The sequence below is a fragment of the Pseudonaja textilis genome, chromosome 9 (genome assembly GCF_049901715.1).
Source record: "Pseudonaja textilis isolate UNSWEBS1 chromosome 9, rPseTex1.2, whole genome shotgun sequence".
Taxonomy (NCBI): domain Eukaryota; kingdom Metazoa; phylum Chordata; class Lepidosauria; order Squamata; family Elapidae; genus Pseudonaja; species Pseudonaja textilis.
Window position 1 is genome coordinate 11529292 of NC_141998.1, and position 11624 is coordinate 11540915.

General features: G+C 41.0%; 1 pseudogene; it reads left to right on the forward strand.

Annotated features, from left to right (window-relative positions):
- Positions 1–1047: 1047 nt before the first annotated feature.
- LOC148125033 (uncharacterized) lies at positions 1048–1838 on the forward strand (annotated as a pseudogene).
- The last annotated feature ends 9786 nt before the right edge of the window (positions 1839–11624 follow it).

Genomic DNA, 11624 nt, shown 5'->3' on the forward strand with positions numbered 1-11624 from the left:
GAATTAAGCCTGGCAGCAGAGAAGATGCAGCAGGTAGGATATGAGATAGATATCAGATAGGATAGCAGAAGATATCTTGAGGCTGACAGCACCATTGGCGCACTCCACCTTCAGTGATGATGTTGTCCCCGTACACTTCACACAGTTGCCAAAAAATTTCAATCGGTTTATGGTTTTTTGCCAACAAAAACCTTATCACTGATTGCACCTCACAACTTGCGGGATTTTCAATTGCAGCACACATTTCAAACGTTTGCTGTGAAATAACGGGCAATGATACGAGCCTCCCACTAGCACGACTAGATGCAGACTGAGCGGCGGATGCACAGACCAAAGATGGCCACGCTAGCTCCGCCCCTTCTTGCTACAGATGAAACGTAATCTATTTTGTGGATAGCCCTCGTAGAATCGCTGCTCAACACCATTCATATATATAGCCAAGATATTGCAATAGAGTTTGGATTGGACAAATGTGCCACACTATCAAACAAGGAAAAATAGTGAAAACTGAAGGAATCAACATGCCCCATGAAAATAACATTAAGAGTCTGGATGAAGATGATTACTACAAATACCTGGGTATCTTTCAAGCTGATAACATCAAGCACACTGAAGTCAAGAAAAAAAAAATAGAGGTGAATACATCAAGAGAGTGAAAAAGATTTTAAAGTCCAAACTCAATGGAGGAAATACAATCAAGGCAATCAACACCTGGGCAATACCAATCATTAGATACACAGCTGGAATAGTGAACTAGACTCAAAAAGAATGAAAAGCTATTAATAGGAAGACCAGAAAAATAATGACAAGGAATCATGCCCTTCATCCTCGTAGTGACATTGACAAACTCTACCTACCAGGGCGAATAGGTGGGTGTGGAATGTTGGAAGTACATCAGATAGTTGAAGAAGAAAAAGGGGCTTTGGAAGAATATCTGAAGGACAATGAAGAAGATGCACTGAAGTTAATATGCCAGGAAGGCTTACTGACTACCAGAGAGACCAAATTGGCCTGCAAGGAAGACCAAATAAATAACAGAACAGAGGCATGGGGAGACAAAGCACTTCATGGCCAGTACAAATATCAGGGAAAGCAAATAATAACAAGACCTGACAATGGCTAAGAGCAGGAAAGCTAAAGAAAGAGACCGAGGGATTAATTCTGGCTGCGCAAGTCCAAACCTTAAGGACAAATGTATACAAAGCCAGAATTGAGAAGACAGGAACAGACAGTAAGTGCCGCCTATGCATAGAAGCTGAAGAAACAGTGGACCATCTGGTAAGCTGCTGAAAGAAGATTGCACAAACTGACTACAAGCAGTGGCATGACAAAGTAGCAACAGTGGTTTATTGGAAGATCTGCAAGAAATATCATTTGACTGTAAGCAAGAATTGGTGGGACCATAAAATAGAAAAAGTCATAGAAAATGAAAAAGTTAAATTGCTCTGGGACTTCAGAATCCAGACAGATAAGCACCTGCCACACAACACCCCAGACTTAACAGTTGTCGATAAGGAAGACAAAAAAGTCTGGATAGTAGATGTGGCAGTGCCTGGAAACAGCATAAGAGAAAAGAAAGAACTGGAGAAGATAACAAAATACAAAGACCTACAATTAGAAATAGAACAACTATGGCAAAGGCAAGCAAGGGTAGTACAATAGAAATAGGCTCCTTGGGTGCTGTCCCAAAACAACTGGAGCACCAGTTGAACACCATAGGCATTGACAAGTTTGCCATCAGTCAATTGCAGAAGGCAGCTTTACTTGGACAGCTTCCATCCTGCAGCGATATCTATAACACCATCAAACATCCAGATTTGCCTATCCCAGATCCTTGATAAGGATTCGATAGGTAAACAGAAATGCCAAACCCAGTCTGAACATCTAGCTGACTGTGCGATGAATAATAATAATAATAATACAAAAATAAACTGACAATCCAAACTGCCAACTTTGCAATGACAAAGTTGAAACTTTTAATATATGAATGCAGTAAAATTGCACAAACTGATTATAAAGCAAGACATGACCGAGTTGCTAAATTAATCCATTGGTCATTTTGCAAAAAATGCAACTTACCTATATCCGAAAGTCATGGGAACATAAAGTAGAAAAAGTTATCAAAAATGAGAAGGTCAAAATCTTGTGGGACTTTTGAATACAGATTTGGAACACAACATGCCAGATATCACAGTTGTCGAAAACTGAAACATACAATTTATTGATATTGCGGTACCAGGAGATGCCAGAGTCAAAGAAAAAGAACTAGAAAAAAATCACTAAATATCATGACCTGGCCATCAAAAGTATGCGATTATGGATGAAACATGTAACAGTGATACCCATTGTCATCAGGGCACTTGGCACCATGTCCAAGAATTTTATAAAATACATCAAGAAATTGCAGGTTTCTGCAATAACACCAACAGAATTGCAAAAAAACTGCACTATTTGGAACAGCATACATTTTAAGAAGATACTTGGCTGATACCTAGGATGCTGGCAACAACCCATATCAGCCATTAGCGCCAGACAGTGATATTTGTGATGCATTTTTGAATGTTCAGTTGACTGAGTTTCATGTTTAATGAAATGATAACAACAACAACAACAACAACAACAACAACAACAACAAAGCAGACAGTTGAAGAAGAGAAACATGCTCTGGCAGATTATGTGAAAGACAGTGTTGAACCAGCTTTGATGGAGATCAACAATAGGAAGCTGCTCAAAGTGCAGCAAACCAAGGATCAATATAGGAAAACAGCAATGCAAACTCAGACTGACAGCTGGTGTAACAAAGCACTGCATAGACAGTTCCTTGAAAAGATCCAAGGAAAAGTAGATAAGGAAAAGACCTGGTTATGGCTGACCAATGGAACACTGAAGAAAGAGACAGAAAGCTTGATTCTTGCAGCCCAAGAACAAGCCATCAGAATGAATGCAATCAAAGCCAGAATAGAAAAATCTGCTGATGACCCCAAATGCAAAGAAGCGAATAAAACCATCGATCACATACTGAGCTGTTGTAAGACAATCACTCAGACTGACTACAAACAATGTCACAACACAGTTGCTCAGATGGTCCAGTGGAATTTGTGTCACAACTACAATCTGCCTGTAGCAAAGAACTGGTGGGATCATAAGCAGAGGTGGGATTCAAATTTCTTAACAACTGGTTTGTGGGCGTGGCCTAATTTGTGGGTGTGGCTTGGTGGCCATGTGACTAGGGTGGATGTAGCTAGGTGGCCATGTGACTGTGCACACGCACACATACACACACACTCCCTCCCTCCCTCCCTTCTAATCTTGTTATTCTATTATTTTGTAAGGATCGCGTGCTGGAGCAAGGAGGTTGGACTAGAAGATGACCTCTGAGATCCCTTTTAGCCTTAGATAGTTGTGCTGTTTCAAAGAGTCTTCTGAAGCCAGGGTTTGTGTCCTTCCTTCCTCTCCGTTCTCTCTCTCTCTCTCTCTCCCTTCCTCTCTCCCTCCATGTATCTATCCATCCATCCATCCATTCATATATCTCATTCACTTTCTCCTCCCTCCCTCTCTTTCTTTTTCTTTCTTTCTGTTCCTTCCTTCCATCCCTCCTTCTTTCTTTATCTATCCCTTTTCTTCCTTTCTCTCTCACTTTTCTTTCTTTCCCTTTTCTCTTTCTTTTCTTTCTTTTCTCTCTTTCTCTTTCTCTCTTTCCCTCTTTCTTTCTCTCTTTCCTTCTCTCTCTCTCTTTCTCTTTTTTCTCTTTCTATCCCTTCCTTTCTTCCTTCCCTCTCTCCTTCTAAAGCTAGGAGACCCACTTGAAACACACACACACGCATGCACACATATGCATGCTTCCAACCAGCCCTCACCCCTCACCTCGTTGTTTGTTTTTAGCAGTGGGCCAGTCACTGAAGTATTTTCCAAGTACCCAGAAGCATCGCTCACCCCCCAGAAACCCCAGTGATTGACTGACTGGATCACATGCACTGTGCTGGTGGGGTGCTTAGATCAGTGCTTCTTCTGCACAAGCAAGCCTCTCTCTCCAGAGCAGCCATGGGGAGAAGGTGGACTTGTGAGGAGTTGGAAGGGGCTGGGGTGGGCAGCTTGTTTACACTGCCATGCATTGGAATTCCCTGCGGTAGAGAGAAAGGTAATGAGGGTCCTTCCTTGTGGCTGCAGCTGGTGCACCTGCGATGCAGAGATCAACGCTCGCTCACTGGCCCCCTGATTGTCCTAGAGCAAGACGCCTTGGTTCCAACTCCACCCCCAGGGCAAGTTGTTCAGACATGGCATTTGGGGCAAGTTTGCTCCTTCCCCTTCCCCATTTCTTGGGTCTCTCTTTTGTTTCATGCCCCTTCTGCCTGCCTGGGAGGCTTCCATAGTTGGAAAGGGAAAAAAAGGATGAACAAGAGGAGAGAGAGAGAGAGAGAGAGAGAGAGAGAGAGAGAGAGAGAGAGAGAGAAAGAAAGAAAGAAAGAAAGAAAGAAAGAAAGAAAGAAAGAAAGAAAGAAAGAGAAAGAAAGAATGAGAGAGCGAGAGAGCGCAATCAGAAGCTTTTCAACATTTGTGGTCAGCCTGGGAGGAGGGCATAGAGACCCCCTCCCCCCATTTCTTCTCGATCTCCCTTCCTCATCCCCCAAGTTTTTCTTTTCCCCCATTCATTCTCTTTCTCTCCCCCGACCTCCTGAGAGCGAGGCGGCACTGATTTGAATGGAAGTTTTCTTGGTTGTGGAAGGGACAGCAAGTTTGTGCAGGCTTGGGCTTGGCTCCCCAGAACTTATTTAGGAGAAACTTTGCTCTGAATCCCACACTGCTTTGGTGATGGTTGCATTTCCCCAGCAGACCGAGTTGGGGTATGTGTGCATGGGGTATCCACTGAATCTCAGAGAGGTATGTTTAACTGGATGTGGCTCTGACTCCAGCTCGCTGAGAATGACCCCTTTTGCTTATGAAGCCTCTGCCCACTTCCCCCACATCTCTATTCCTTTTCAGCCTTGCCAAGAGAATGGGGTTAGCGTTAGCTCCCACACCTCCATCACCAACTAACCAGCGTCAAGTCTGGAAATCCTTTGCTTTTGCCTTCTCCTTTCCCTGGGAAAAGGGGAGGAGGAGGAGGAAGGGGTGAGAAGAGCGGCAGTGGTAGGCTGTTTGGGGAGGTAATACAAGGCCATTTGGGAGGCAATGGGGAGGCAATATGAGGCCATTTGGGGAGGCAATACAAGACAATGGGGAGGCAATATGAGGCTGTTCCAGGAGGCAATATGATGGCAGTGGTAGGCCATTGGGGGAGGAAATGTGGTAGTGGTGGTAAGCCTCACTGTGGCCCCCCACACTCCAAGAAAGGTGCCTCCCCCCCACCATTGGCCTTACCTTCTCAGGCCACATGTGAGGCAGCTGGGTGAGTGAGAAAAGGAAGGCTCACCAGGCAGCATGAAAAGGAGTGAGTGGAAGGGGCAGGGAGGGAAGGGGCGGGGCCAGTCAGTGGTACAATTTGCTGATTCTCTGAACTGCATAATTATAACAACTGGTTGTACTGAACCAATTTGAATTGGTAGAATCCCATCCCTGCTTCTATTCTACAGAGATTGGTTTTTGTAATGCCAGGTGTCTAAAGTTAAGTATGTACTATAGCTATTCTGTTAGTTTGTTTGTTTTTAATTAATGCTGTGTCTTTTTTTTCCCTTACATTTTTCATATTCTTCATTTTGATAAAAAATAAATAGTCTTATATGATGTTCCTGTTAAGCATGGATATGTAGAATTCTTGGTGCTGTAATGATCCGGGGCATGACACAAAAATAACAAAGTCAAGAAAGTAGAATAAATTCCCTTTAATGCCTTCAACTTCGGCCCCAACATCCACTTATCCTCGACTTAATATCAAACTCTTCCAAAAACAGTCTATGAAGAGAGTAAATGCAGTCTGAACCAAAAGTAAAGATAATTAGAAATTTTAAAAAATGGAGTTCCAGTTCGGTGGCAGGCAGGAATCCGTGATTGTGCGTGGTTTCTGCCTACGCTCGCCGCTGGAGTGCCCCGAGCCAGCCGGCTTTGGGGCTAAGCCACCCCATGGAGGTGGTGAAGACAGGGGAGACCTGGCAGGGTTGAGGGGAATCGTACCTCTCCTCCTCAGCTGGCTAAACTCCCTTTTCCGAAGGCGGTAAGAGCGGTGGTCAGAAATGGCTGCCTCAAAGAAGCACTCAGCTGGAAAAGAAAGTGCAGGAGGAAGTTAAGAAGTGAAAGTTTTGGCTGACCAGGATAAGAAGCAACAATCAAGGTATCCTGGAATTTAATTTTTTAAAAAAGATACATCATTCCCAAGGAAGATTTGGAAGCGGCGAATGAAAGTGAAAAGGGAAAGTTTTTTTTTTTCCACTCTCCTTCCTAACATTGACAGCAAACAGAAATGAATGAGAAATCCGAAAAACCCGCTTTGGCATCAATAGGTAATTAAACTGGATAATTAAATGTCAAGGGGATAATAAGGACTTCTGAACACTGAAAAAAAACCTTTTTTTTTCTTGCTGTAAGTGGGAAGGGAGAGGAAAAGAATAAGAGTATGATTCAGAAGGAGGAGATTGCCTAGAATTTAAAAGAATCTGTTTAAATCCTAACAAGACTTCTAAAAGATACATTTTAACTGGAATTTTGTAACTAAACAGTAATCCCAGGAAGAGCAAGTGAAAAAAGAAGAAAGTGTCAAAAGAAACAGCTTGTATGTATCTGGATTGCTTGGTGACTTTGGGACTTTTGGAAATTATATTTGAATAACTAAAAACACTTGGGTGGTTGTTTGAAAAAAAACTTTTTACAATGGCATCTCTTGTGGATGAACTGAAAATGGAATTTTAAAAATACAAAGAAGAGGAACAAGAAGGGAAGGACTCTCTTCGCTCTCTTTTTCAATTCTTAGAAATGGCGATCTGTACCTATGAGAAACTACAAGAAAGACCTGTGCAACAAGAGGATTGGGACAAAGAAGAAGCCATCTTTAACAAACAAGTAACTTTATTTGGGGAAGAAAGGGGAAAGGAGGGAAAGAAAATGGAGACTTTAAGATCTAAAAAAACAACCCCAAAAGGGAAAAATAAGATGAAAAGTGGATATAATGTTAGAAAGCAACAGAAAGGGGGAATACAGAAGAGGGAAATGGAGGTGGTAAGACAAGGGGGTAAAAAGGGCAGAGAGAAGAAGCAAGGGAGGAAGGAAGGAAAGGGAAACTTCAGAGGTGTGGAGAAAGATGTAAAGAAACAGGACTTATTTAGAAACAATGGGTAAAAACTTAACTGAAAAAATGATTCTGCAAAGGTACATAAGATTGTATTATTATATTTGTATTAGAAATAATGTTAGAAAATTGGAAACAACATGTGATTAAAAAGTGGGATAAAATATTTAGTGTAATTCAGTGAAATTTTTGTGAACAAAAGAAAGGAAATGAAATAAATGAGAGCATTGAATTAAGAAGGAATGGGAACATTTTAATAACACGATGTTTTAAAAAGAAGTAAAGTAAAAATAATTATGGAAAGTTTATAAGTGTTCCCATAGAAGTATGATACTTATTTGAAAAGTAATGTGTAAAATGTTTAAGACTTAAATGAATATTAATATTAATGATAGATTTGAATTGGTATGGATTGTTGTTTTAATTATATTATATATTTATAATTTTTTCTCTTTTTAAAATATAGTGTGTAACTTTAGAATGTACTAAGCAGAATCCAAATGGAAGATATGTATTATACTAAGTGTTATAAATTTAGGGGAAAGAGATAAAGGCATCATACTCCAATTGGTGATTACAGGAGAAATTTTGTTTAATGAGAAAAGATAATAGACAGCTGGAAACAGGACAGACAAAGAATATAAGTATAATGAGTTGAACTGAGATGAGATAAATAAAATAAAACTAAGAAAGTTAAAAGAGGGGAGAAGCTATATAGAAAATGTAGAATGGCAATAAGATATGGAATGGTATATAAAATGAGCATGAATTTGAATGTGTGTCTGTATGACGAGATGTAACCCGGGATCAAGCTGCTTTCAAAAAAGATGTTTTATGTTTTTAAGTTTTATGTTTTGTTTGTTTGTGTTTGTTTTTGAAAATCAATAAAATTTGTTAATAAAAAAAAAGAAATTAAAAAAACGAACACAAACCACACTGGAGTCATTAACACAGCAGACCAGGATGATAAATTGCAGACTTCCACAAGATAATGCAACAACCATGGTTGGGAAGACATCAAAACCTAGATAAGCCTCAACCAAGATAAAACATGCTTTGCTTCCTGCAAAGAGCTATTTAAAATGCCCCACTTTTATCCTGTTCTCCCACCTGCAACTAATGAAAGGTATCAGGGCCTTTTCCTCTCCCATAAGACATGTTGCTCCCTTCTCCGTTCCTCCCTGGGTACCCTAGGATGAAGAGGGGATGGCCCTGGGTCTTCCTCTGAATGCTCAGCTGGACTGTGCTCTTCCCCCATTTCTTTCACAGCTGCCAGAGCCACACTCTCTTTCCCTGTCAGCTCCTCAATCTCCCCCTCAGAGTCAGACTCCAACAAGGGCATGACAGGTGCTCTCTGTGTTTGGTGGTTTTCTTGCAGTGCACTGATGATGTTACCTGGTTTGGTAATAAAAAGCTGCAACAAAATCTTAAAATGAAAGAACAGCAAGGACCTACAGTTCAAGCCTGAGCTACAAATCTTCTCTTCTATCAATAAGCATGTGTGTATTTTTTATTAAAGTAGAAATAATCATTTTTTTCTTTAATGGGTTGTTGGTTTCTGAAACTTCTGTTATACAGTGTCTTTGTCATAATATTGTGCCATCTTCTTTCCTATGGTTTTCAGCCTTTTGAAATTCAGCCACTTGAGTTAAATCTTAGGGACAGACATGAGGATATGATGGAGAGCTCCATCATGTTGGGGAGGTGTGTAAGAGAAAAATACCACTATCAATATTTGGTCAGATGAGCCAATGATCTGAACCTCACTGTTTCTCCCCTTCCATTCAATCATGTCCAATTTTGAGAGACTGCTTGGACAAGACATAGCAGGTTTTTTTGGCAAGATTTCAAAAGTGGTTTTTCATTGCCTGCTTCCTAGAGCAGAGAGACAATGACTGGCCCAAAGTCACCGAGATGGCTTATATTGAGTGGAAGTAACCAGATCTGCACATTTAGGGCTCAAGAAACTACTTTATTGTATTCTGCCCATAACACAGGAATTTCTTCAGACTGCTTGCTTTCTCTTGGGAACAAACAGATGACTCCTATGGGACTTAGGAAGGTCGTCCCTATGTCTCTTGCGGCTGCACAATGACTCAAAGCCACTTGATCCCTCCTCTTGCCTGGCTAGTAGTTTCCCAACGGTTTCTTGCCTAAGGGGGAACTAGAACCCATAGTCTTCTGGTTTCTAGCCTGATGCCTTAACCATTATAAAGCTGACTGTACTTGCACCTTATATATTTAATAAATAGTAACTATGGTTGTTACTCTTTCCTAATCCATTGGGAAGTTTGTGCTGGTTTTTAAAAGCATTCATCTTGAAAAGGCAAATAAGGACAAGGATTGATTGGACACTGTACCTAAAAACAGATTCTCCTTGGTAAATAGGAACCGTTGGAAAGTTTGGCTAAATACTCCTTCCTGATCTCCATATTTCTCACCTTGCTCATTTATCAGAACCTGCTTAAATAGACTAACCTGTGTGTCTGCCAACAGGTTTGCTGGAGCCAGAAACATGGGAACACTTTTTTTTTTCAGAGCAGGGTGAACCCTCCCAAAATCATGATGCTTCCCCATAAAGGGACAAGTGTTTATGCTCTTACTGGCATTCCTACTCATGCTGAAACCTTCCTTTCATCACCACATATTAAGCTGAAAATGTTCTCTCTTTGGTTATGTTCATAGCACATTCCAGGTCCTGTCACTAGTATGACTGATGGGTCAAGCTTCTCAGAAGCTTGGCAGCACCTTAGGGGGCATAGCAAAGCCAGCTTTTCAGCTAAAAGCACACACAGCTATTTTTTTAAATCACCAGGGAGAATTCTCAGCCTCCTTTGGCCCCGTCTTTCTCTGCCCCCAAACCTGAAAGAACACTTCTTTCGGTAATGGGTTTTTTCCACCTGGTTGACTTGATGAAAGGTTTATGAGTTGACATTATGCATAAGCAGAACAAAGCAAAAGGGAAGATGAGTGAATATGCTGGGTGCCAGAGAGTGCCGGATGCAGCTGCTGAGAACTGTATTGCAAACTAGAACACCAGGGTCATAAATCCACTGAAAGCTTGTTGCTGACCAGACAGAGATGCAGCCGTATCTTCCATGAAACTGGGAAGCTGAACTGTGTAAGATATTTGTAGCAGTAATGTACAGCAAAGACCTCACTAAGTTCCCATTGAGCTTTCAACAAAAAGATGGAGCACTCCATTTGAAGATGGTTATAATTTAGACAAGAGCCAGTTTGGTTTAGTGGTGAAGCATCAGACTAGAAACCAGGAGACTTAGTCCTAGCCTTAGGCACAAAACCAGTTGAGTGATATTGGACCAATCACTTTCTCTCAACCTTAGGAAGAAAGCAATAGCAAATCATTTCTGGAAAATCTTGTGAGTAAACTTCAAGGACTGACAGGCAGTTACCAAGGATCAGAATGAATGGGATAAATAATAACAACAATATAGTTATGATGGCCAGACCATTATTATGGGTAGTCCAGAGGTTTGGAGCTTTGATGCTTCTCAGTGGCAGTGCCAACATTGCAGAACAGTTTTGCCATAGAGATCAGGCTGACAATTCTTCATTAGTCTTTTAGGATATTTTTTAAAATTGAATTATTTCAGTGTTTCTCCATGATGTGGATGTCACTATCTTTATTTATGTTGTATATTGCATGGCTTTTATTTTTATAGTATTTGGGATTGTTTTATTCTTACCACAGATGTTTTAAAGGTAAAAGTTTCCCCTGCCCAGTCACTTCCGACTCTAGGATATGGTGCTCATCTACATTTCTTGGCTGAGGAAACCAGAATTGTGTGAAGACATTTTCCATGTTCATATAATCAGCCAAAGGCACATGGAACGCTGTTAACTTTCCACCAAAATGATACCTATTTATCTACTCACATTTGCATGCTGTAAAACTGTTTTGGTGGGCAAGAGGTGGGGCAAGTAATAGGAACTCACCCTATTGCATGGCACTCAGGTCTTGAGCGTAGAGTGTCAGCTTTCCAGCTAACAAGCTCAGCATTTTTAACTACTGAACCATTGTGTCCCATTACCATGGATGTTTTAGTCCATATCAATTCTGAGAATCTCTCTGGATTGTGGCACCTTAGAAATATGTTTAATAAATAAGTACATAAATAGTTTCCTTTCTTTCATCATGTTCTTTTTGTAATGCTCACTGTCAGGGGTGGGATTCAAAATTTTTAATAACCTGTTCTTTGGGTGTGGCTTAGGTGGTGGGCATGGCTTGGTGGTCATGTGACTGGGTGGGTGCGGCCAACTCAATATCACTCACATCGAGGCATGCATCTCCTCACCTGGCCTCTCATGACTGTGGGGATGCTGCAACAGTCGTAAGTGTGAAAAATGATCTTAAGTCACTTTTTTCAGTGCCATTGTAACTTTAAAT